Source organism: Mirounga angustirostris, unplaced genomic scaffold (assembly GCF_029215605.1).
Source record: "Mirounga angustirostris isolate CCGP_5_RB_7025 unplaced genomic scaffold, mMirAng1.0.hap1 SCAF_8, whole genome shotgun sequence".
NCBI classification, from domain to species: Eukaryota; Metazoa; Chordata; class Mammalia; order Carnivora; family Phocidae; genus Mirounga; species Mirounga angustirostris.
The window spans coordinates 145532250-145556141 of NW_026991716.1; the positions used below are offsets into that span (position 1 = coordinate 145532250).

General features: G+C 56.9%; 1 pseudogene; it reads right to left on the reverse strand.

Moving 5' to 3' along the window:
- Positions 1–22372: 22372 nt before the first annotated feature.
- LOC123837989 (U4 spliceosomal RNA) lies at positions 22373–22437 on the reverse strand (annotated as a pseudogene).
- Between the last annotated feature and the right edge of the window lie 1455 nt (positions 22438–23892).

Consider the following 23892-nt stretch of genomic DNA (forward strand, 5'->3'; position numbering starts at 1 on the left):
AGGCCATGTGGGTGGGCCGGCAGGGCCGGTGTTCCAGGAAGCCAGGCAACCAGGTGGCCAGACAAAGGACACAGGTGCCTGGGCACCACCCATGTGCATGCCCACATGACAAGCCTGACTTAGGACCGGTGAGTGCATGCCCATGCTGGGCAGCTTGGCGTCCACACACTGCCAGGAACTCCCCGTACCCAGAACCACCTAGACCCGCGTCCCCCCTGCATTGGCACCCAATTGTCCCTGAGCCAACATGCAGCTAACAGAGGATCATGCCATTCCACACACAGGGAGCTGGGGCCGAGATACCTTTCACTCATAGGGCGACTGGGGGAGGCTGGGGTCTGAGCTCAGTGCGACGTGTGGCGTGGCTGTGTTCCCTATGATTGTGCATGGTGGCGAGTCCTGTGTGGTTGTGCAGAGCAGGTGTGTCCCGTGGGACTCTGCAGGCTTTGTGCTCTGCTCTACTGTGACGTGCTCAGAGCGAATTTGTAATTGGCCTTCCCACCTCTCCCCTGTGTCTTGCTGTTTTCCTGCCACAGCCCCAGTCCTCTTGGGGAGAGGGACACCCACAACCAGAGTACCCAGCTGGAGCGTAGGATGGAGACATGTCCACCTGGGGTCCTACCCCTGGGATGGGGCTAAAACAACTGAATTGTGTCCATTCACTTTGCCCAGCTCCCGGCTGCACCTGCGTTCCTCGAGCGTGTCTGCCAATTTGGGCCGCTGGTCCCTGGTGGAATCTGAGATGCTTTGATTGGTACTTAAAGTGTCTCTCACCGATTCACAGCTCGGAGTAGACAGCGTCTGAATCTCACCATGAGAATACGTTTCCCGCTCTCCTTGCGGCCGGCTAGGCGAAGAAGAAAGTCTGTTACTACGGTGGAGTCGTTGTAGTCCCTTCCTGGCACTTTGACTGAGAGTGGTGTTCAATGGCTTCAGCACTTCTTGCAGGCTCCCGTGTCTTGCTAGTAACTGACAGTTGTTTTATTTTTATAGTTATGTTCTGTTTGTGGAAAGATGAACTTTTGTTGTAATGATATAAGATCCATTCTTTTTTTTTCTTTCTTTTTTAAAAAAAATTTATTGTTATGTTAGTCACCATACATTACATCATTCGTTTTTTATGTAGTTTTTGAATCACCATGATTCATTGTTTGCGTATAACACCCAGTGCTCCCTGCTTCCCCCCCTTCATTCTTCCCCTCCTGCTATCTTCTTCTTCTTCTTCTTTTTTCTTAACATATATTGCATTCTTTTTTTAAAGATTTATTTATTTATTTATTCATGAGAGACAGAGAGAGAGAGAAAGGCAGAGGGAGAAGCAGGCTCCCTGCTCAGCAGGGAGCCCGATGCGGGGCTCGATCCCAGGACCCCGGGATCAAGACCTGAGCCGAAGGCAGACGCTTAACCATCTGAGCCACCGAGGCGCCCGATAAAAGATCCATTCTTAATGTACATTCATTTGAGTAAAATCTGTGCAGAGATGAGGTAAAAGTACTGAACACGTACCAGCTGGGGATGATGGCGCTGCTGGTGGGTCAGTGCGGGAAAGAAGGTGTCCGGGGGCAGCCCCCTGTGCTGGTGGGTGTGGCCGCGTCACCCACGCGCTGCCGCTGGCCCGGCCGCCAGCCACTGCACCGTGCTTCCTCGACGTCCCTCTACGTCCCTGAGAATGTGTGGAAGCCCTTGGCGGGCACTGGTCCTTCCGTCACTCCCCGTGCGGCGAGGCCCGAGGGCCTCGGGCAGGCATGAGGCACTGGATTCGAAGCCGGGGAGCGGAGGACCATGGGCTCTGTCTGAAGACAGTGCCACAGATGCAGAGACAATTTACTCCTGGCCGAAAACCAGCCAACACAAACGTGCTCTGGGAACGCGGTGGACAGCGGAGCAGACTGTGTGCCTGCGGGGCCTCCGGGGGCCTCCAGCTTCTGGTCGGATGCCCACCCGTGGACGGCTTGTTGGGGAGAGGAGGAAATGGGGGGCTCTCAGGGAGGACACGTGAGGTGGCCAGAGCAGGAAGGGGCAGCCTCCCGCGTCCCGTGACTGCCCCTGAGCCCTGACGGTGGCCGCACATCCCCGACTTGGCACGCTGCCTCTCTGCCCCGTGCGATGCCCCCGAGCAGCGTGGTTGGCGTGGACTCCAGGTATTTCTGGCAGAGGCTTGTCCACTGTGGTGCTGCCTGTGAGGGCAAACCTCCTCTCCACCTGAGCTGGCAGCACCGGGCGCTTCAGGGCCAGGGGAGCACAGAGCTGGCTCCCAGGGCGTGGGAGGTAAACACGCAGCCTCTGGATTTGGACCCATGCACACGCATGAGTGCGTGCATGCACACACACAGAGGAGGGGACCGGGAATGACACGTGTCTGTCTGTCTGTCGTCTACACACCCACACCAAGTTGCAGTGAAATGCAGACATCCAGCTCATGTTGGAGCATCTTCTCATCAGCCAGCTTTTCTGGGTGGGTTTGGTCTACAGCCTGCAGGGGGTACGTAACTCCTTCTCCTGGGCCCTGGGTCTTCTTGCAGACACTGAATCATGCTTCAGGCTCTTGCTTTCCTGCGCCCACCCCTTCACTTCAAGCCTGGTTATGCAGCAAAGCATTTTCAGCTAAAAAAGATTGGTTTGTGTTGTGCCAGGAAGCCAACACGCCTTCCCTCGTGTGTCCTGCAGGGGATCCTGGTGTTCCTTGAGGAGAATCAGAGGCTCCAGACAAAGACTCTCTCAGGACTGCTGAGCTGCAAAGCGTGGGCCCACAGGGCTTCTGTACCCACGTTGCTTTTCCATTTTCTCCACAGATGAGCACTCAGGCCCCCTGTCTGGGGGGAAAGCGGGCTCTAATTGAGGCCCTGCAGGACAGTAAAGGGCCCCAACACCCACACAGGTCCTTCACGTCCCACGCGCCAGGCAGGATGGGTGTCCCGGGCTATCCTGAGTGGACAGAAATGCCCCTGAGGGGCTTAGCTCTGTCCCTACTTGTCCCAGTGCTGGCTGTGGGGTTTGAGCTGTTCAAGGACCCTGAGTGAGGTCGGGGGAAACACTGCTCCCTCCAAAGAGAAAGTCAGTGAGCAAACCTTCTGCCCCGGGGCTGACCCCGGCAAAACCACCAGCCCTTCGGGTCCCAAGGATCCGTTTGGAATTTGATATTCAACGTGAAATTTTACATGTCTTTACCTTTCTTTCGCCTTTCCTTTTGGAAAAAAGCAGGTCTAGGAAGAAGAGAGCTATGGGATTTAAGAGAAACCCTGACTGGAGAGAAAGCAGCTCAGCAGAAGGCTGGCCAGCCAGGTCCTTCTCACAGAGGCCCCCCAGGGCCCTGGAACCGTGGGGAATGGCCGTCTGCTTGCAGGAGCCTCGGTGACGAAGGTGCCAGGCAGTCCTGCAGGGCCAAATGAACCTGAGATCACGGGCTGTCGGGTGCGTCCCAGACAGGGCGGCCACTGTGCCCTCCGTGCCTCGGTGTCTCCCTCTGTGAAGTCGGGGCACGGGGCTCCCCATGGCCCACTAGGGCCGTATCAGGGAAAACAGGCCTGCTTCCACCTAGCACTCTCCTCTTACCACTAGGGTACTCCCGTGAGGCTGTAAACTCGTGACACCTCGGGAGCAAGTGCAGGACCCCCACTGCCCTGGTGGTGCCCAGAGTGCTGGGCATGAAGGAGGAAAGTGAACCAGGAGGAGTGCACGCTTCCCGAGCTCCCAGTGGCAGCCGCACACGGTGTCTGCATGGGGGACCGATTGATTCCAAGGCGGTGTGCCGGGAGCTCTGGCAGGCGGGTTGGGAGATGCTGGAGCTTTGGGACGGCTCGCACTTGACGCACAAGCAACGGACGTGGGGCTAGGCCTCCAGGGTGGCTGGTGGCAGGTGCGCCGGCCCAAGTCTGACGTCCCACGGCTCTACGGTTTGGCGAGGCTGGGGCGGGACACCCCACGGCCCAGCTGCCAGTCCAGGGCCACCCGTCCAGGTGGGGGCTCTTTATGTGGGGTCGTTGGGAGCAGACCCTGTGTTCTCAGCAAGGAGGGTTCTTCTGAGAAGCTGCAGCCCCACCGTGGAGGCCTGGTCTCCTCCCACTGAGCCCCCGAAAGTGTCCCGATGCTCAGATGCCCATCAGATGTGACTTTAATGTCTTACAAAAGCAGGCACTCAACAAACATTTGCTCAGGGAATGATTGCAGGGTCTCTGGTGTTCATTGAAGTTGACGACAGCACAGAAAAAACACTCAAATATCAGCACAAGGAAATCATAATTAAGATGTAAAGTAGCTTCCCTTTCAAAACCTTCCTTGATTTGTCCTACATTTCTACTTATTAAAAGAGAGATAGCAAGTACTTTGGGTAACGAATGGAAATTTAAATTTGCAAAGAATCAGTGGAGGTTCTTGCTGAAGTCGTGTTTTATTCTAACTGCTGCTGGATCTTTGGGAAAAACCGAAAGCATGAAATCGTGTGACATTTCCTCTAAGGCTGCACTGAAGTCCTGGGAAAGCAGGCCAGGGCAAGCCTGGGGTGGCACCCAGAAAGCCCACCTGGGGCCTGGGCAGGAGGAGGCTCCAGGAGCGAGGGCCGGCCTCCTGCGTGGGGCTGGCCCTGTTGTTCATCCCATCTTGACGTGTCGGAACAAGGTTTCCGGCTACCTTTACTCACAAAGAATGACAGACACGCTTTCCAGGTTGAAGGTGGTTTGCATGGTCCCCCCGTGCTGTCACCTGCAGCTCCAGGAAAGGCAGCAGGCACGTCCAGACCTCAGCTCCGATTGCCACGGGGTTGCTGGGGAGAAGGGCTCTGAGACCCCCCAGCTGCACCTGCACCCGGGGCCCCACGGCGCCTGTTGTGGCCTGTGCCATGGCTCGGCAGAGGCTGTGTCCCCTGGGGCCGCTCTCCCCACGCGCAGGACCTCTCCTCTCCACCACGTGTGGCGGGGAGTGGACGCGCCCCTCCTCACACCACGCGCAGAGCTAGACCCAAGGTGTCTTGAAGGCTAACTGCACGACGGCCAAACTCACCCGGAGATAATGGGAAAGAGTGGTTTGTTCCGAGGCCGATGTGGGAGCTGGGGAGCTGGGGGAGGGCAGCCTGTGTTCCGAGGCCTCCCTGGGTCACAGCGGGACCAGGAGACAACCCGAGGGGCTCCCACCGCACTGCATGGGACGATTAGACACCAATGGGGCAGGGACCACAGTGGATAAAACACAATGAATACCCTGAAATCTGTGAGTTCACAAAAACACGGAAAACAGAATCGGCTTCTGACCATTGCTGTTTGATATTCTGAACAAATCAACACTTACAAAGCACCATTAGTAAATACAATAATATAACCAATGCAAATAAATGATTATGAAACTAATAAATATGTTATAAGAGCCTTCCTTTGTAGGCAGTATCTCCTCCAAAGGAATTCTTAAAAATCTTCAAGAAACAAGTACATAATTGGTTATTCTTGGAAGATGCCAGTGAACCAAGTCATTTAAAATTTTTAACAGATAAATAAAGGGAAAGAACCAAACGTTAATCTTGTCTTTCTTAGGGAGAAGTTTCTCTTTAAACTAACAGCTCAGTGGGGGCCATGGAATCAGAAAACCGACATTTGCAATCGCTGATCAATGAACAGGTGAAGGTGGTGTGGTCGGGGGCTGACTGCACCCAGAGAAAGGCAGACAAACGGAAGCACGGACAGAGGGCGTGTGGACTGGGGAAGCGGTGGGGCGGGCGGCCCCGGGCACAGGACGGCAGACTGAAGGGCTCTCAGCACAGACCGCACGCCTTCTCCTAAGAGGGGACGTGAAGTAGTCACAGGCAACATTTTAGGCTTGATCATGGTAGGATGGTTATTTCTTTTAAAGAGCCCTTTCTTTTGTAAATATGTATGGAATTATTTATGGAAGAAATTTTGAGACCGGCCTCAACGTAATATTTGAGGCGAGGATAGCAGAGGGTCTCCCGTTCCGCCGGTTCTGCTCCATACGTATTCTCGGCTGCGTCGTCAGTCGCATCGTGAGAGGTTCTGCCTCGTTCTCAGTCCCGCTGCCTGAACTGATGGTTGCTGAAGCCAGAGACGGGCTCACTGCCCTGTTCTTATACCTGGGGGGGTTGGGTAAAAACGCTTCCTAAGCTGTACACAAAACTCCGAGGCCATGGTCAGACCCCAAGATAAATGTACATCCCAACAGCGGAACGACTAACCAGCTTGCCCACCGACGGGATCTTCCATGAGGGACGAGGGGATGGCGGCCGGGAGGAAGCGCTCGCGGCGGCAAAGTGCCCTGATCACACGGACCCCACGGAACAGAACACGTCGTAGCTGGGAGAGCGTGTCAGCAGTCATCTCCCGAGGAACACAATCCCCACAGCCCACCTCGCGGGTCTGGGACGCCAGGTTAGAAGCGCAGGACATGGCACTGGACCCACTGGGTCGGCAAATGGCAGAAGGATTTGGCAACACTGGCGGTGGGGCAGACGGGCGGGGTCCTGTGGGAGGAGGTGCCCGCTCGGACTGAGAGACTCCGCTTCTAAAACCACCTCCCCACCGGCAAGAGGCCCGTGTGTGAGCTGTGCCCCTCTGGCTACCGTCCGGGGGGCTTTGCGCCGAGTCCACTTGGCTGAGCTGTTTGTGAGAATGCTCTTTCCTGCCTCATCCTGACCTGGATGCCTGATGCAGGGATGAGGCTGCCATGCTGCTGGCAGCTCGCCTCCTGGGTGGGTACTGGGTCTCCGGGCTTTGGGCTGGCATCCTGCCTCCCAGAGCCCTTCCCCGGGCCCCGAGACACTGGGCTGTCCTCACTCTCCCCGCTGCCTCGTTTCCTGTGGACTCTTCCGGAAACCTCTGCACACATCCCAGTGCTGACGACCGGTCCCTCGGTCCACATGCCCCCGCGATTCCGCATTTCCTGCTGACCGCGACACATACCACCTCAGAACGAATTCCAGAATATCCAGCCAAGACACAGGCTTCGCTGGGGCTGCAGAGCAGGGGTCAGTGAGAAGAGAAAGCCCCAGAGGGCCCCGCACTCACTGCTCCCACCTCGGGCGTGTGGGGCTGGGGTGACCAGCTGGACCTGCCCTGACCGCCCTTCTTAGGGGTCTCGACATGGATGGGGTTTTCTGGGAAGGGTCTTGTCCAGCACCTGGGGACACTTGGGGCCCCGGGGAGGTTCGACTCCTGCTGGGACCCGGGGCCACGTGTCCTTAGACGCAGCCCCCACCCCGATGCGCCCCCATGGTCCCTCCACGACTTCCCTCTCTCTCCACGGTGTGTGGGGAAGATTTTCTTTGCAGCATTGTTTATAATGGGAAAAAGATGGAAACGATACAAAATCCACGAATAGAGAGGTAGACTGTGGTGCAGAGTATGGAATGTTCTGAGAGATCCACGTCCTTATGCTCGGGCTGCGTCCCACTAACTCACGCGATCACAGTGTGTGATGGGGCTTCTCCCTGACGGGCCGAGGTTGCTCCTTGCCTGGAGCGCCTTTCCTGAGGGGCACACGCGGACCCTACCTGGGCCAGACGCTCACCGTGATCTTGCCTGCTCACCTGCAGCTTAGCATGAGACACCTATTTTGTAAGTCTGAATTCCTGGCCAGCTTAAAACCTCGGGCCACTTGAGATAAAAATCTGGATCTCTTGCTTGAAAAGCTTTGCAGCTTCGGGAGCGCACCAGCGCCCGAGGACAGGTCTCTCTGTGACTGAGGCCCCCTCCGATGGGCTCGGCCTCGCACGCCGGCACCCTCACGCACAGGGGCTGGGCTGGGAGCACCTGCGTCCAGAGCACTCCCTGCACCCCGCCGGCCAGCCGACCAGCCAGAGGCAGCGTCCCCTCGTCCCCTCGTCCCCTCGGGAGAAGGGCAGAGCCCGCTGCAGCTCCTGCTGGGTTTCCCGAGGTGCTCAGTGGGACAGAGACGTCGGGGCATTCCCAGGCTCCCCAGCCGGGGGCTGCTTCTTTCTGTGCCTCTCAGTGTGAGGGCGGGTGCATCGCCGGTGGGTGGCATCTTCCCTCTTCTCTGGATACGCGGGCTGCCTTCCCGGTCCAGGCCTGCAGGCCTCCTGCAGGACGAGGACACATCCCAGGGCAGCACGGAGGCTGAGCCACCAGGCAGACCTTCTCCACCCCAGTCTGCATCATCTTGGAGCCGGGACAGCCCAGCCTTACTCCGCCCCAGGAGACACAGAGGACATGCCAGGCATTTGAAGTGAGTGACGGGCGGGGGGACGGGCAGGGGCGACAGCTGGTGAGTTGTGGCCAGCTCTGTGGAAGCCATCAGCCCGGAGGAGGGAGGTAAATCAGGATCCCTGAGGTCAGACGCCGGTGCGTCCGGGAAGGCCAGCAAACGCCCATGTGTCCTCGTCACTCAAAGGGCCCTGGCCCCTGGAGGCAGCGGGGGACACAGCGACTGACCGCCTGGGAACACGAAACCCGCAGGAAGCCGCCGCAAGTGCTTGGCGGAGTCCAGGGGGATTTAGATCAAAGGCCTACAGCTGGACGCCGGGGGCGGGAGCGAGCATGCAGCAGCTGAGCGGGGCTCAGCCCAGGGTGTGCCTCGGGAGGCCGCCCCACGGCCTCTTCCCCCACGCCCGTTCTGCTGGGGGGTCCCTCGCGTGTGGCATGTGGGGCTCATTTCCCCATGCAGGGAATCTGAGCTGTTAGGCCCACATCCAGGCGTCTCCTGGACGCCCAGGCAGCCCCACAGCAAAGAGCTTGTTCCTGGGGCATCATCACAGCTTGAAAGGGCGACACTCCCCTTGTGGGGTGACTATGAGGAAAGGGAACCCCAGGCCCCTTTTAGGGGGTGGCAGGAGTCGCTCCAGGCCTCAGACACCAGGGCGGTGTGGGGCAAGGGGCTCCGAGAACTCTGGCTGGTGCCTGAGAAGGAGCATCAGGGAGGAAGGACATAAGTCACTTCCTTTGAGACTCAGTTCTGGACTCTGTGAAATCGGCTAATCGGGAAGTATCCAGTGACCACCTGTGTCCTCCCGGGAGCAGAGAGCCAGGACTGGGGCTGCGTAAGGGCAGGGGTCCCAGGGCAAGGGACCCCGGCCAGCTGAGGTCTCGTGTTAGCGCCAGCCTAGAAAGCAGGGATGCTGTCTGGGACGAGGCTATGAATCTGGCAAGGCCCCCGTGACTGTACGGAGGAGCTTGGGGGCTGTAGCAGGGATTACACAAGGTCCCGTGTCCAGGCCTCAGGGGCACCGGGAAGCAGGGGCTGAGGGCTCCTCCTTGGAGGGCTGCCAGTCTGCTGGAGGCCACACCTAGGCCACAGTGATGGTGGCATTCCTGAGCCACGCCGTGCAGGGTGCTCTGGGACCAAGGCATCCTGCCTGCCTGGACAGGGGCCATTGGCGGCTGGGTGGGAAGGACGAGGGCATCTGTTGGATGGAGGACATGGGGAGAGGCTCCAGGCAGGGGTCCCTCTGCTCAGGAGACATGGGGTCTGGGGATGAGCGTGGAAGGCTGGACTCAGGGAAGGCCCCCAGGAGCCTCCACTGCTGGTTTAGATGCTAGGACACAGCCAGGAGTTACTGCCTGGGGCCTGGTCCGGATGGTAAAGTTGGAAACAAGGAGGATTTCCAGCTGTGCACCCGGACCCCACCGGAGGGCCGAGCTGGTTGGCTCTGGGCAGACCTGACAACGTCAGGATGGCTCTGGGTAGACCTCGGGAGGGCCCGGCTGCCCTATCCACGTCCCACCTGAGACCTGACCAACAGTCCAGAACTTGACCGTCTATCAGGACTGAGTATGCAGGGTCTAAGCTCACGCCTCTGGATAGCCACCTTCCTTGGAAGTAATTGCTGAGCTGATCTAACCCCAAAGGAAGTCCCCAAAGCAAGTGTCCTCCTACCCCACCCCCCTGAAGCAGGGAACGATGGTAGGCCGTCAAAGACAGACACCAAAACACTAAAATTTCCCCGTGGTTACGTGGATGTGCAGTCCAGGTGGACGGATTGCGTGCTGAGCGGACAATCTGTGTGATCCCGACAAGAAGCCACCAGAGCTCAGCTTTCTAGGTCCAGAGGCCCCTCCCTGTGGCCTGGTCCCTGCTGGTGTCCACTGAACCCTGGGCCGAGCCTCAGTTTACCCACTTGCTGGGTCGTGCAAGGTGTCCTCAGCCTTCCCGAGAGCAGGGGCCATGTGTCCACTGGATGGGGACTTGTCACTTCTGGCACCTCCTTTCCTTTTTACTTCTTCCAAGAGCCCACCTTGATGGGTATCTGGTGGGATGGAGGGCGTGGGCTCAGAGGCACCCACCTGGCGGCTCTGAAATCTGAATCTTCAAACTCTGTGTTACTGTTTCCATTACTATCCTGGGTCCCGTGGGTCTTCCCTCCCCAGTGGACGTGGCCGCTGCCCACCCACAGAGGCCCCTGCGGTGCAGGCTAACTGACTTCACTCAGGTCTCGTCCTGCAGGCCTGGGCAGTGGTCCCGGCTGCCCCGAGCACAGCTGGTGCTCAGGCCGGGGTTGGGGTCAGTCCGAGAATGGCTGCTTCTGCTGGTGGACCTCAGGCAGGCTGCGACCCGCATCCCCATCTGAGCGGAACCAGATGCCCCCCTTCAGATTGCCGTGCCACAGAGACTGGGGGCGTCAGGTGATGGCTCCCCCTGAGGCCAGGAGGCTGGCTGGCGTGCAAATCCAGAAAGACCCCCAGACCTCGGCAGCCACGGGGGCCCCTCCACCACGGCTGCACCGCAGTGTTTGTGAGACGCAACCCGCGCTCTCCTGTCCCGTTTATTTCCAGAACCCACACCTGCAGCGGCATCTCTGGTGTCCACCTTCCCAGAGAGGCACGTGGCCAAGCGGGTGCTGGACTCAGAGCCGCGACTCCGTTGTGGGAGCTCAGCCTGCACCTGCAGCACGGGCTTTGCCTCCCCCAGGCTGGGAGGTCACTAGGGGCAGGTCTAGGAGCGGCGCAATTTCCAGAAGTATTTCCTGACCTTTGCCCCATTTGAATCCAAAGAGAGAGAAGCGCCCTTCGGTTTACCGTGATTCAGAGAAAGAAACGCATCAGCCCTACTCGGGCCCAGCTCCCTGGCTGCGCCCTTCCCAGGACCAGGGTCCCTCTGAAGTGGTGGGAGGGTTGGGGGCGCAGCCCACCTAAACCTCTGTCTGTGAGGCGAGCTTGCTGCAGAGCCCGTGGCCCCGGCTGTCCGGCTCTCTCACAGGCAGCTCAGCGGCACCTTCCCAGGAGACAGCTTCAGGCCAGGTGTGGCCGTGGGCGGCCTGTCCTCGCCCCCGGCCCCTCAGCCATGCAGACCAGCTGCGTGCAGAGAGCACATCCCCTGCCTTCCCGTGGGCACCTGCCCAAGCGCCCGGGTGCTGCCACTCCCTCCTCCCGCCGGGAGCCGTCCCCCTCCCCCCAGCATCCACAACCCTACGGGCGCCGCCCGAAGGGCACAGCCGGCGTGGGGCCCCCGGCCGGCACCCTCCAGCCTCCGGAGGGAGTCCAGATCCTGCTGCCCTACTGCGCAACGCTGAAGGCATCTCCTCTCGCAGAGCTGACACTGGGTGTCCACACCATGGTGTCTGTTCACGCACGTGTGCAAGGGGCACTGCGCGTGATTTCCGTGCTGGGCGAGTGAGACACGCCGGCGGCGCCGTCCCTGCCCTCACGCGCCGGAAGTGCCGTCTCGATGCCCTGCAGCATGACAGCCAGCGTGGCCCTCGCGTGACGGCCCATGGACTGCGCGCTGGAACCAAACACCCCAGTCAGAGGCGCAGGCTCCGAGGATGGCCTCCCCGGTCCGGAACCCTCCAGTCGGCATGGGGCCCCGTGCAGAAGGCAGGTGGAGAGGGCTCTGGTCTGCTCTCCCCGAACACGTCACCCTTACGGGGGAGGATTTCGGACTCCGACTGACAGTTCTGGAAAGACAGCGGGATTTGGGAGCCGCTCTCAGGTCACTGGCGACACCGTTGGAAAGTGCGTCCGGTTCCTGGGAGGCAGCGTCTCCTGGAACCTGCTCCTCACCCAGGACGCCCAGCGGAGGGGGGCCCGCGACCAGCCCTGTCCCCTCTTCCATGGGCTGGCCCTTCGGCTGCCCCACTCCTACCCTCGCGCCCCAGGACTGGCTGGGCATCAAGGGGGCTGCTCAGCCTGGGACATCGGCAGGCAGAGGTGCGGGCACCCTGCCGCTCAGACACACGGCGGGGAGACCGTAAGACGCGGTTGACGAGGGCACTAATTGCTCCCGCGACATTTAGCTGGCTGTGCGAGTCTTCCAAGATAGCGTTGACGTGGACCGTCTCATTATTTCCCTGCCGTCCAGGCCGGAGGACTCCTGCGGGAAGAGCTGGCGGGTGCTGCGTCTCCATGGCAGCGGGCGGATTTGGCAGGAGGGCCGCACAGCAGAGAGGCGGTGACAAAAGCATCTTTGATGCAGAGGCGTGCGGAGGGACGTGGTCCAGGAAGCCCGTTTCTAAAGGCCGCCCAACCTCCAAATGGAGGCTCTTGGTTTAGCCTCTGAGTTAGCTTTTGTTGCCGAGCTCCGAAGGCCCTGCGGCCCCGTCACGTGGGGCTCTGCACTCGGTCGGGGAGCCAGGCCTTTTGTCCGGGTCACCTGCCCAGCTCGGCTGGCACGGCCTGTTGCCACCGCCACGGACAGAGGCCAGTTTAGCTCCAAGCGGGCGCACGATGGAAGCAGAGGGGCCTTGCGGTCAGCTCCGGCTGTCCTCCCACTGCAGGACCAGGGTGCTCAGCGATGAGAACAGGGGCCACCAACCTGACGTGGGCGCCTCCCAGCAGCTCCCACTCCTCCCGAGCCCACAGTGTCCCCTCTCTCCAGGACATCCTTTGGTTCCCAGGCTCACATTGCACCCCGGTGGCCAGCGCAGCCCCAAGAGCTCCTCCAGCAGAACACAACCCTTTCCCTGTGGACCCCGGGGCCTGCGTCTCCTTCCCGGGCTCCCCACTCCCGCCTGCACAGCCAAGCTCCTGACTTCCCTCTGTCCACAGAGGGGCTTCCCTGAGGGAATTGTGCTGTAACCCTGGGAGCAGGGAGCCCCGTGACCATCTCTCTGGGAGGCAGGACCCACCATGAAGTGCTGTCCATGACAGTTCATGGAGCAAAACGAGCATCCCCAGGAGGGGAGGGTGGGAGTCAGCCCAGGCCCCGGGGTGGGGGGGGACATTCTCAGCAGGTGGGAGAACGTGCCAGGAGACAAAGGAGCAGGGGCTCTGGGCTGAGAAGGCCTGTGAAGCCCCAGATGGGGGTGCCGAGGGCTGGGGCGAGCAGCACTGGGAGGGCTGGGCCCACTGAGACTCCCAGCCTCACTTTCACCAGAGGAGTGGCACGGGGTTGAGCAAGAGCCGGACCTTCAAGCCTTGAACACACAGCTGGGGGGACGGCCTCTCCCAAAGAATCTGGGGCCGCGGGCCGTGTGAATCGGGGTCCTGGACAAGGCAGTGTGGTGAGCGACCCGGCGAGAGGCGTTGAGTCCCCGGGCTGAGCTGGAGCCAGGGCACAGGAAGCCCCTGGCTGGGATCCTCTGGTGGGGGAAGCATTTGGGGTGATATGCAGATGAGGACTCGCCGAAGGAAAAGGCTGGGAGGTGGCACCCGAGGGAGAGGCAGCTGGGCAGGCGCACGTGCCTCCAGAAGAGGGAACAGGTATGCATGAGGGAGCAGTCAGGGTGGGTCCAGGAGGAGGGACAGAGGGGAAAGAAGAGATGGCCAAGAGGGGCATTTGGGGAGAGGTAAGCCTTCAGACGGGGCATAGGATATGGAGGTTGGAAGGAGCTGTGGCGAGGGGCTCCCAGGAGGCCAGTTTCTCCGGCGTCACTGAGCGTCCAGTGGCTTGGCAGCTGTGGAAAGGGCACGTCCTTCGAAAGCATCGCAGGAGTAACGTCTGCTGTGTCTTGAGGTGGGGGATCCATTTCTGACCGGCTCGGTGGGATGGCACCAGCCATCCCGCACACAGCCCTGGGCCCGATCCCACACGAGCCTCTGTCTCCGGCTCGGCACTGTGGGTCTCTGGAACCCGTGTGGGCCTCTCCCAGGCTCGGGACAGAGGTGCTTCCTGCCTGAGCCATCCCACCCTCCACCGCGGGCTCCTTTGGACCCTTAGGACCCGCAGGCTGCAGGGAGCCCTGGGCTAAGCTCCCTTGAGAGAGAATAGGATGCACCACCGCATGGCTACAAAATGCTGGGGCTCAAATTGGTTTTGCTATTTGCAGTGTGAACTCTGGTACATCAGCTGGCCTTCCTGAGCCTCGGGTTTATTATCTATCTCTAAGTAGGAACACTAATAATGAAGATCCCCAAGATGGACCATCAAAGCTCTTGGCACTTCAGTAAACCTCAGTTCGGGCTGCTCAGAACTGCTGGGTCCATGAGGCCCCCAAGCTGCCCTGGAGCCATGGACGGATGGGGAGCCCTGGCCAGCACAGCCCTGGCCCCCTCAGGGACATCTCACGTGAGGTCTTCCTCACTAAGGCACTGCAGCGCGTGATGTGGCACAATCGTGGCTCCTGGGTGGGGGTGTCTTCGAGGCCTTTATTCTGCTGGCCATATTTTCACACGGGAAGGCAGGCAGCCAGGCTGGATGGCTGTGGGGTGGGTGCTGGGCCTGCGGCCATCCTCCTCAAGCACCACCCACGCCCCAGCACCAGGGACCCTCCCTCATTTCTAGTGTGCTCATCTCCTGACTTCGAGGCTTGCTCATTTCTGGATAGTTTTTAGTTTCTGCCTTTAAGTTCATACAATTGGGTTATTTTGAGATCTGGGGTATTATTTTGCAGACATTATTCTGGACAAACATTGTAGCCCCCAAGAGACGTCTGCGTGGGTGGCCCATTGCCGGGGCACAAGCGTGAGGACCTCTCCCTCTGACCATTCCCTCCGTCCTGTATTTGCCTCAGAAAAAGCTAAAGAACACTGGGGCGCCTGGGTGGCTCAGTCGTTGGGCGTCTGCCTTCGGCTCGGGCCATTGTCCCAGGGTCCTGGGATCGAGCCCCTCATCAGGCTCCCTGCTCGGCGGGAAGCCTGCTTCTCCCTCTCCACTCCCCCTGCTTGTGTTCCCTCTCTTGCTGTGTCTCTCTCTGTCAAATAAAGAAAGAAAATATTAAAAAAATAAAAAAAGCTAAAGAACACTGACGATGGTACAAATCTGCCAGGGACACGCGGAGGTGGGAATGAGGCACCTTGAAGTGCTCCATGCACGATTAATCATCCCGGAGCAACGAGACCCCCCAGGCCAGGAGCCCCTCAGGCCCGGGAGGCTGACCCACCCTTCCAGCCACCGTCCTTCTCGGAGATCCGTGCCTGGAGCTCCACCTGCATCAGCATCTCTCCCGCGTCCACAAGCGGTCCAGAGGGAAGGAACTGAAACGCCGTCCACACACCTGCCAGGGATGGGGGCTGGACTCCAAGAGCTGTCTGCACACATTTCCTGCTTTGCAAAGGTCCGGCCCGGCACACACAGCCAAGGGGAAGTGACCTCTTTCTCTCTGGGCACCCACTGATGCCTCACCACGTGGAAACGAGATTCAGGCCAGGGAGAGGGGAGCAGCCCGGCAGAGCCCCTGTGCAGGCCGGACTGGGCAGGCCTGCCTGGTTGGCAGGGAGCCTCTGGCCCCTGTTGGCCAAGTGTGAGCTGGCAGAGAATGGCAGTGGGGCTGAGGCTCATGTAAACTATAGAGTCCTGTGCCTTCCAAGGCCTCTGCCTGTTCCTAGTCATGGTCCCAGATTGGCCTGTCTCCGGGCACTGAGGGCCGGGCAGCGAGAGGCTCAGACAAGGTCAGGGCCCAGGTGTGGCTCCCACCCAGGCTCCATCCTTCCCCCTCCTCACCTTCCTCCTGGGCTTCTTCTTGAGGTAAACAGAGCAGACATCTGTCCTTCTAGCCCAAGGACCAGCCGTGTGAGAAGGGCGAGGCCGTGGGTGTCTCAGCAGTGACCTTGCTCCTCTGGGGGCCCCCAGCCCTGGGCGTGGCACTCACCCAGCCTCCACCCCCTGGTTTTCTCTCTCCTCCTCTCCCAGGCTGCGTCTGACCCGCTGATGCCATGGGCTGGCCACTTCTAGGGGAAATGCATTTTTAAGACCAAATCCCATGTCCTGTAGGGCTGTTTAAAATGGAGAAAATGTCCCTGTCCACAGCTGTGTGGGCACTTTGTGAGTGACTGTGGTCAGAGTCCCTGGCAGGAGAATGGGATAAAACCTCGGCCTGCATCCTCCTGCTCTCTTGGGGTCCCAGGGATGAGCCCCGCTGGTTTTGCCTGGGGGGCATCAGCCTCCAAGATGAATTCTGCCATCCTTACCACCCTGACCTCTCGCCTGAGAGAAGGGCGGCTCTTTGGGGTTGGCCAGGGCCAAACTCGGCTGCACAGAGGGTCAGGGAGCCCAGCCAGGTGCCAGTCCAGTGGCTGCAAGACTGCAGCACGGGCAGGTACGGGCAGGTGCGGGCAGGAGCGGGCAGGAGCGGGCAGGAGCGGGCAGGTGCGGGCAGGTGCGGGCAGTTGAGGGCAGGAGTGGGCAGGTGCGGGCAGGAGCGGGCAGGTGCCGGCAGGTGCGGGCAGTTGAGGGCAGGAGCGGGCAGGTGCGGGCAGGTACGGGCAGGTGCGGGCAGGTGCGGGCAGGAGCGGGCAGGTGCCGGCAGGTGCGGGCAGGAGCGGGCAGGAGTGGGCAGGTGCGGGCAGGTGCGGGCAGTTGAGGGCAGGAGCGGGCAGGAGCGGGCAGGTGCCGGCAGGTGCGGGCAGGAGCGGGCAGGTGCCGGCAGGTGCGGGCAGTTGAGGGCAGGAGCGGGCAGGTGAGGGCAGGTGCGGGCAGGAGCGGGCAGGAGCGGGCAGGTGCGGGCAATTGAGGGCAGGAGCAGGCAGGAGGGGGCAGGAGCGGGCAGGTGCGGGCAGTTGAGGGCAGGTACAGGCAGGAGTGGGCAGGCGCAGGCAGTTGAGGGCAGGTGCGGGCAGGAGCGGGCAGGCGCGGGCAGTTGAGGGCAGGAGCAGGCAGGTGCGGGCAGGAGCGAGGGCCTCGGGGCTGTTAGCTGACCTAACAGTTCCTAAGGAAGGAATTAGTCCTTCAAGAGCCTCTGCTGTACTCGCTCTGACCGTCCTTGACCAGTGGACAGAGCCTCCCCCAGATCCTGCACAGTGGTACCATCTTCTCTCGGCCCCCACAGGACCACCGAGCCGCCACCCCAGATGCAGATCCTATTGGGCAGTTGCTCCCCGCTGGCTTACACAGCTTGTGAATAACTCTTCCTTGAGTCAGGCTTCTGTGGTGTGCTAAATTATATTAATTTTTATTTATGTTACAGTATTAAAAACAGATGAAACATCAATTGATTCAGTGGGGTGTCCTTTGGGGGTTACACACAAAATATTTTGAAAGGACTTTTTAAATGTCTTTTAACTAAAGCTCCAGATGGTGATTACAGATGTGCTGAGGGGATTCTGTATAAATCAAAAGGAATAACAACAAAAACAAAACAACAACAACAAAAGAAACACATGAATGAATTTGTGTCATGATTCATTTATTCATTAACGCAAAGAACATGTCTCTGCAGGCAGAAGAATTGGGTGAACATCCTACATCTGGTTCCTACTCACTCTTTAACCTGTGAACCTCAGATTTCTCCTTTGTAAAATGTAGAAAATGATGTCTTTTGCAGGGCTATTTGGACGTTTAAAAAGATAATGTCTATCTAAGAAGGAAGAAAGTTTTTTTTTATATAGTATCAGGCTAGACATGCTATAAAAGAGCTTGGCATATAATAAGTGTTTGATACATATTATCTCCTATTATTTCCAATAAGACCACAGCAAGTATTATGTTGTTTGAAAATTATCGAATGCCTGTCCCACAAGAAGTCAAAACTAATTAATGTATTTAGCAAAGTTGCAGTATATGAAGTCAACACACAAACATCAGTTGTGTTTCCATACTAACAATGAATAGTTCAAAAAAGAAATAAATAAAAACATCCATTTACAATATCATCAAAAAGGAATAAACTACCTAAGAATAAACTTAGCCAAAGAGACAAAAGACTTAGACACTGTAAACTGCAAAATGTTGCTCAAAGAAAGCAAAAATAGAACCTAAATGACAGAAAAAGGCATCTGTGTTTATGGATCTGAAAAACTGACATTGTTAAAATGTCAATACTACCCAATGCAACCTACAGATTTCATGCGATCTCGACCAAAATCTCAATGGCATTTTTTGTGAAAATAGAAAAATCCATCCTAAAATTCATGTAGAGTCTCAAGGAACCCCAGAGAACTAAAACAATCCTGAAAAAGAAGAATAAACCAGAGGACTGACACTTCCTGATGTCAGAACTTAGTACAAAGTTACAGTGATCAAAACAGTGTGGCTCTGGCAAGAACACAGAGAGATGCAGAAAGAGAGAGTCCTCGCACATATGGTCTCACGACCTTCGACAAGGGCGCCAAGACCGCTCAGTGGGAGAGCTCCGGGAAAACCAACAGCCATGTGCCCAGGAATGAAGTCGGTTCCCCACAGTATTCCACATACAAAAATTAACTCAAATGGATCAAAGACCTAAAAATAAGACCCCGAAGTATAAAACTCTTAGAAGAAAACATGGACCAAAGACATTGGATTTGGCGAGAATTTCCTGGATTTCACACCAAAAGCACAGACAAAAAAAGTTAAAAATAGTGAAGTTGGATTTCATCAAAATTAAAGACTCTGTGCTTCATGGGACACTGTCAACAGAGTAAAGTACAGAGAAATTGAAAGAATGTGAAGTATGGGAGCAAACACTTGCAATCGTGTATCTAATAAAGGGTTAGCATCCAGAAGCACCTACAACCCAACAACAACAAACAACAAATAACTTTATTTAAAAATGGACAAAAGATCTAAATAGACATTTCTCAAAGAAAACACAGAAGTGGCCAACAAACACATGAAAGATGCTCAATATCACCCATCATCAGGGACATGCAAACACACCGGCAGTGAGATACCACCTCTCCCCTGCTGGCATGATTCCTATCCAACATCCAGAAGACAACAGGAGTCGTTGAATGCAGAGAATTTGGAACCCTCGTGACTACTGTCAGGAATGTAAAAGGGTGCCGATGCTGTGGGAAACAGCACGCAGCTTCTCGAAAAGTTAAACACATGATCCAGCAATTTCACTGCTAGGTATGTACCCAAAATAAATGAAAGCAGGGTCTCAGAAAGGTATTAGTACACCTGCTCAGAGCAGCTTTATTCCCAGTAGCTAAAACACGGAAGCGACCCAAGCGACCACTGATGGAAGAGTTGATAAGCAAATGTGGTCTATTCATACAACGGAAAATTATTCAGGAATATTAAAAGGAAGGAAATTCTGCAATATGTTACAACACGGATAGACTGAGAACATTATGCTAAGTGAACTAAGCCGTTCACACACATGCATGCCAAACACATACGACATGATTCCACTCCCGTGAGGCACCTAGGTTAGTCAAATTACAGAAACAGGAAGTAGGACGGCGGTTGCCAGGGGCTGGGGGGTGAGGGTAATGGGGAGTTGTTCAATGGGGACAGAGTTTCGGTTTTGCGAGATGAGAAAGGTCTGGAGATTGGTTGCATCATGAGGTAAATGTACCTCACTGAACTCTACATTAGAAACAGTTAAGATGGGGGCGCCTGGGTGGCTCAGTTGGTTGAGCGACTGCCTTCGGCTCGGGTCATGATCCTGGAGTCCCGGGATTGAGTCCCGCATCGGGCTCCTTGCTCAGCAGGGAGTCTGCTTCTCCCAGTGACCCTCCCCCCCTCATGTTCTCTCTCTCGATCTCATTCTCTCTCAAATAAATAAATAAAATCTTAAAAAAAAAAAAGAAACAGTTAAGATGGTAAATTTTATATTGTGCATTTTTTAGCACAAAGAAATTATTGAATGCCTATAACAGATACTGGGTATATATCACAAAAAATTGCCCCTGCCTTCAAGGGACTCACCACTTAAAAAGGTAAGCAGGCAGCTGTACTCATAAATAAAACAAAGCATTGGTACTTTCTGGAAATCTATGTTTTCAGGCATCACGGGTTATGAATGGGTCAGCTGGCGGACCACTGCTTCTCCTCATTTTGTCCCCTGGAGGGACCCCAGTACTTCTAACTGATAAACGGCCACCTCACGATCACCTCCACAGGACCTCTTTTGGCTCATCATCTCCCCATGACTGTCTCAGAATAGGAGCTCCCAGACACAGCCACGTGGGGACAAAGGAGCTGTTAAAGGTGGAGCCAAGCCCATGAGTTGGTTAGACATTGTAACAAGAGACTGCAGATGTTGTCCTGGGATCTTCCTGCCATCTCCAGCCTCTGAGGAAGTCTGGGAGCCGACCAAGTCATGCCTGTGTCAGGGATGAATCTCACGGGGGCAGAATTCCCCAGGAACCTCAGCTGGACAGGGAAAGTGGCTCACGACGGAGGACCCGGGCACCAGGCATAGCGGCGACACCATAAAGGTGGGCCGAGTGCAGACGTGCATTTTGTTTGCCCTGCGGGAATACCTTTAGTCACCCAGGCCATGCCCAGAGGCCTGGGTCAATGGCTCCTCCTTGGGGCAAAGCGCCCAGAAGTCCCCCCAGTGAGGTCGAGCACAGAGCTCACAGTTGTGTGGCTTCCATTTTGTATCGCCGGAGACAGAGCCTCGCGAGAGCAGGGATCCCCCCCTTTGTACTTGGACATCTGTGGTGCCTTGCTGCTCAGCTCCTGGGATGCATTCAGTGACGGCTGAGCACCCACAACAAAGGTCTCTCCCTAGGGCCAGCCCAGCCCAAGGTGTGGGAAGAGTCCAGGAAGAACCCACATTCCAGTCTGATGCACATTTCGCCATCGACATATTTGAAAACACAGTGTGGCTCACAGCCCATGGTGGACACTTCCTAAAGAGGTAGTGAGATGCCTTCCTGACCCTGAGGTCCGTGGGAGTTACTCCAGCAGAATCCAGCTCTGTGTCTTGTCCAATTACTGCAGATAAAGGGAGGAGGAAACAGTTTGTCTCATGTAAAAAATCAGTTTTTACAAATATCACTGGTTAATTTACTGTCACTCATCGATGGAACACTTTCTGAAGGCTATTTCTCATCAGCTACCCGTCCTGGGCTAGGGGCACAAAGGAACGAGGGGGACGGGGCCTTTCCTTTGTGGACAGAAGATGCAGGGGTAGGGGAGCCCAATGGCAAACACACATTACAGCAGATGAGGCCAGAACAAGACGAGTAGGACGTGGAGGGAGAGATTGGGCTGAACGCCCAAGATCGGGTAGTTCATAGCACGGGCTGGAAACTGGGGTCCTCTGGCTCACCCAGCTCCCCACCTCCCTGTGGCTCACTTCACTGAGACCTGGCTTCCTCACGCCCCTTGAGGCCAAGTCAACATCTCTGCGGCCCCCACACGCTCTGATCAATTCAACAGAAACGGATGGGTCGCTGCCGTATTTGGTTGAAGTATTTAATTGAAAGTTTAAAACGTGGATTTGGGGAAAAGGGAGAGGAGGCCAAGAAGCACCCTATGTCCATCATTCTGTGGAGCTCAGGGCCCCCCTGGAACAAAGGTCCAGCCATCAGCCACCGGGTATCCACACTCTGTGTCCCTCTGTGACACGAAGATACGAAACTACAGACAGAGCGCAAGCTCACGCTCCCCTGGGAGAGGACAAGGCCACGGCAACGCAAAGCCATGAGTTCTGGCTCGTGGCGATCCTGATGCTTCGAGCTCTGCTTTACACTTTCTGTATTTTCTAAAATTTTCTGCAGTGCATACTTATGATACAATTAGGGGACACTACAAAAACAGAAGTTATAATTAAAAAAAAGGAAGACAGGAGCACCTGGGTGGCTCAGTTGTTAAGCATCTGCTTCGGCTCAGGTCATGGTCCCAGGGTCCTGGGATCGAGCCCCGCATTGGGCTCCCTGCTCAGCAGGAGGTCTTCTCCTCCCTCTTGTCTGCCCTCCACCCTGCTCCTGCTCGCTCTCGCTCTCTGTCTCTCTCTCTGGCAAATAAAAAAAAAAAAATCTTTAAAAAAAGGAAAACCAAACGTTTTCAGAGATGTGACGAGCATGGCCCTTTCCTTGTTGGAAGACATCAGGAGCCTCCTGAGCTTTACTCACTGAGCACCATCGTCTACATGACCAAAATTCCTTAGGTCTTTATTTTTTTCCCCTTAGGGCTTTAAAAGGCAAAACATCTTCCCACTATTGGTATTTTTTGAAAATTGAATTTAAACTTTCTACCCAAAGCTTGTAAAAATCATCATCTTGTGTTTGAAGTCAAGATGTCTCAGGGCCTTCACAATTCCTGGAGAAACAAGGAACCATGGCCCATCCGCAGAGTTCTTTAATGGTTATTTTTAGACAGATTTTGAATCACACTGAAGAGTAAAGGGCTCAGGGGCCGTTCCAGGCGTGGGAGGCTCTGCCTTGTGACAATTAGCAATAATCGCGCCTCGGATAAACCTCATTGGTTACAATACTGCCACTGCGCAAAGCTCTGCCTTGTGACAAATGTGCTGCTTTGTCTCCCCAAATGGCTCATCGTGGGAGCAGCCCGTCCGCCTCCCCCGACCCCACGTGGACACCCCAGCCGGGCTCCAGGCGGCGCACCCACTGCCGTCCCGGCTGGCCCAGGGGCCGCCCCCGTGGAGTGTGGACACCGGGCCGACTGCTCTGGCAGCCGAGGCCCGCTCTTCTCTGCTCCCTTCTCACCAAGCTGCAGGGGTTGGCCGGGGCGGCCTGGTGGCTAACGGTTCCTCCTCAGGCCCCGGGAACACAGCTTCCAGGCGATTCAGGCAGGTCTCCTGTTAGCCCGGTCTTACTAGACAGACAGCAGTGGAGCCTGGTGGTGCTCGGACGTGTGCAGAGGAGAGGGGCACCCACACCTGGCCGTTGATCTGCCAGGCCCGAAAGAGCGGGTGCCTCGGCCCATACCCTTGAGTGTGGAGGAGGGAGAAAGATCCACTGTGGTTTTCGGGGCATCACATTAGATTCACAGGCGTGTGGACACACTCGGCAGGACCCACGTCTAGTCTAACACTCAGCTGACACTGAAGTGACACTTTTGATGATTTCTGAACAAGGAGCTCCACATTTTCATTTTGTGTAGGGCTCTGTAGGTTATGTAGCAGGCTCTGGTGAGATGCTCCTTCTGGGTCTAGAGGAAACTCCATCGGGGGCATCAACCTCATGGGAGGAGGGGCACCCACCCCGGGACCGGACCGGCTGCTCTCAGCAGGCACGTGCCCCCCGAGGGCATGGGCCAAGGTCTGCAGACATTTTGGCTGCTACAGTTGCTGCTCATCACCCTGCAGTGCCCGGGACTGCCGCCCCCGAGAGCGAGCGGCGCCTGAGGCCAAGGACCCTGGGCCAGAACTGCCTCGTGAGCTGGTAACGGCCACCAAAGCCAACGTTGTCCCGCAGGATTGCCAGCAGGAGGTGAGCCTGAACGTCTTCCAGAACCTGGCAAAAAACGTGTCTTTGCAACCAAACATCTGCAGCCTGCCCTCCCTGAGGCACAGTCAGACTGTAAAACGCGTAAAACTAGCATTTTGCAGAGAAGTGCTTCAGACCAGGCGGCTCACAGCAAGACCGCCACGTCCTTCTGTTTCTCACACTCTGTTTTCACAAGATGCGAGGGAGCCTGGCACCACATTTTGGAGATGGCAGGGAAGAAAGGGTGCTCTGCCCCGACGACCCGGCGGTGGGCCTCATCAACACCCACGCCCGGCCCCTGGCTGGAGGGGCGGCCCCCGCGAGAGGCTTGTTGGAGGCACAGACGCAGACAGAAAGGGCGGGGACCCAGGGGGAAAACCACCAGTCTTGTGCATTCCCGCTGCGGTTTTAGAAATCAGGACTGTCCAAGGTGTCAATGTGCCAGGGGCTTTGATGAGCCCTGGTGCCCAAGTCAGGATCCCCCGGTGCCTAGGACCCTCCAGGTTGGCATTTCTAT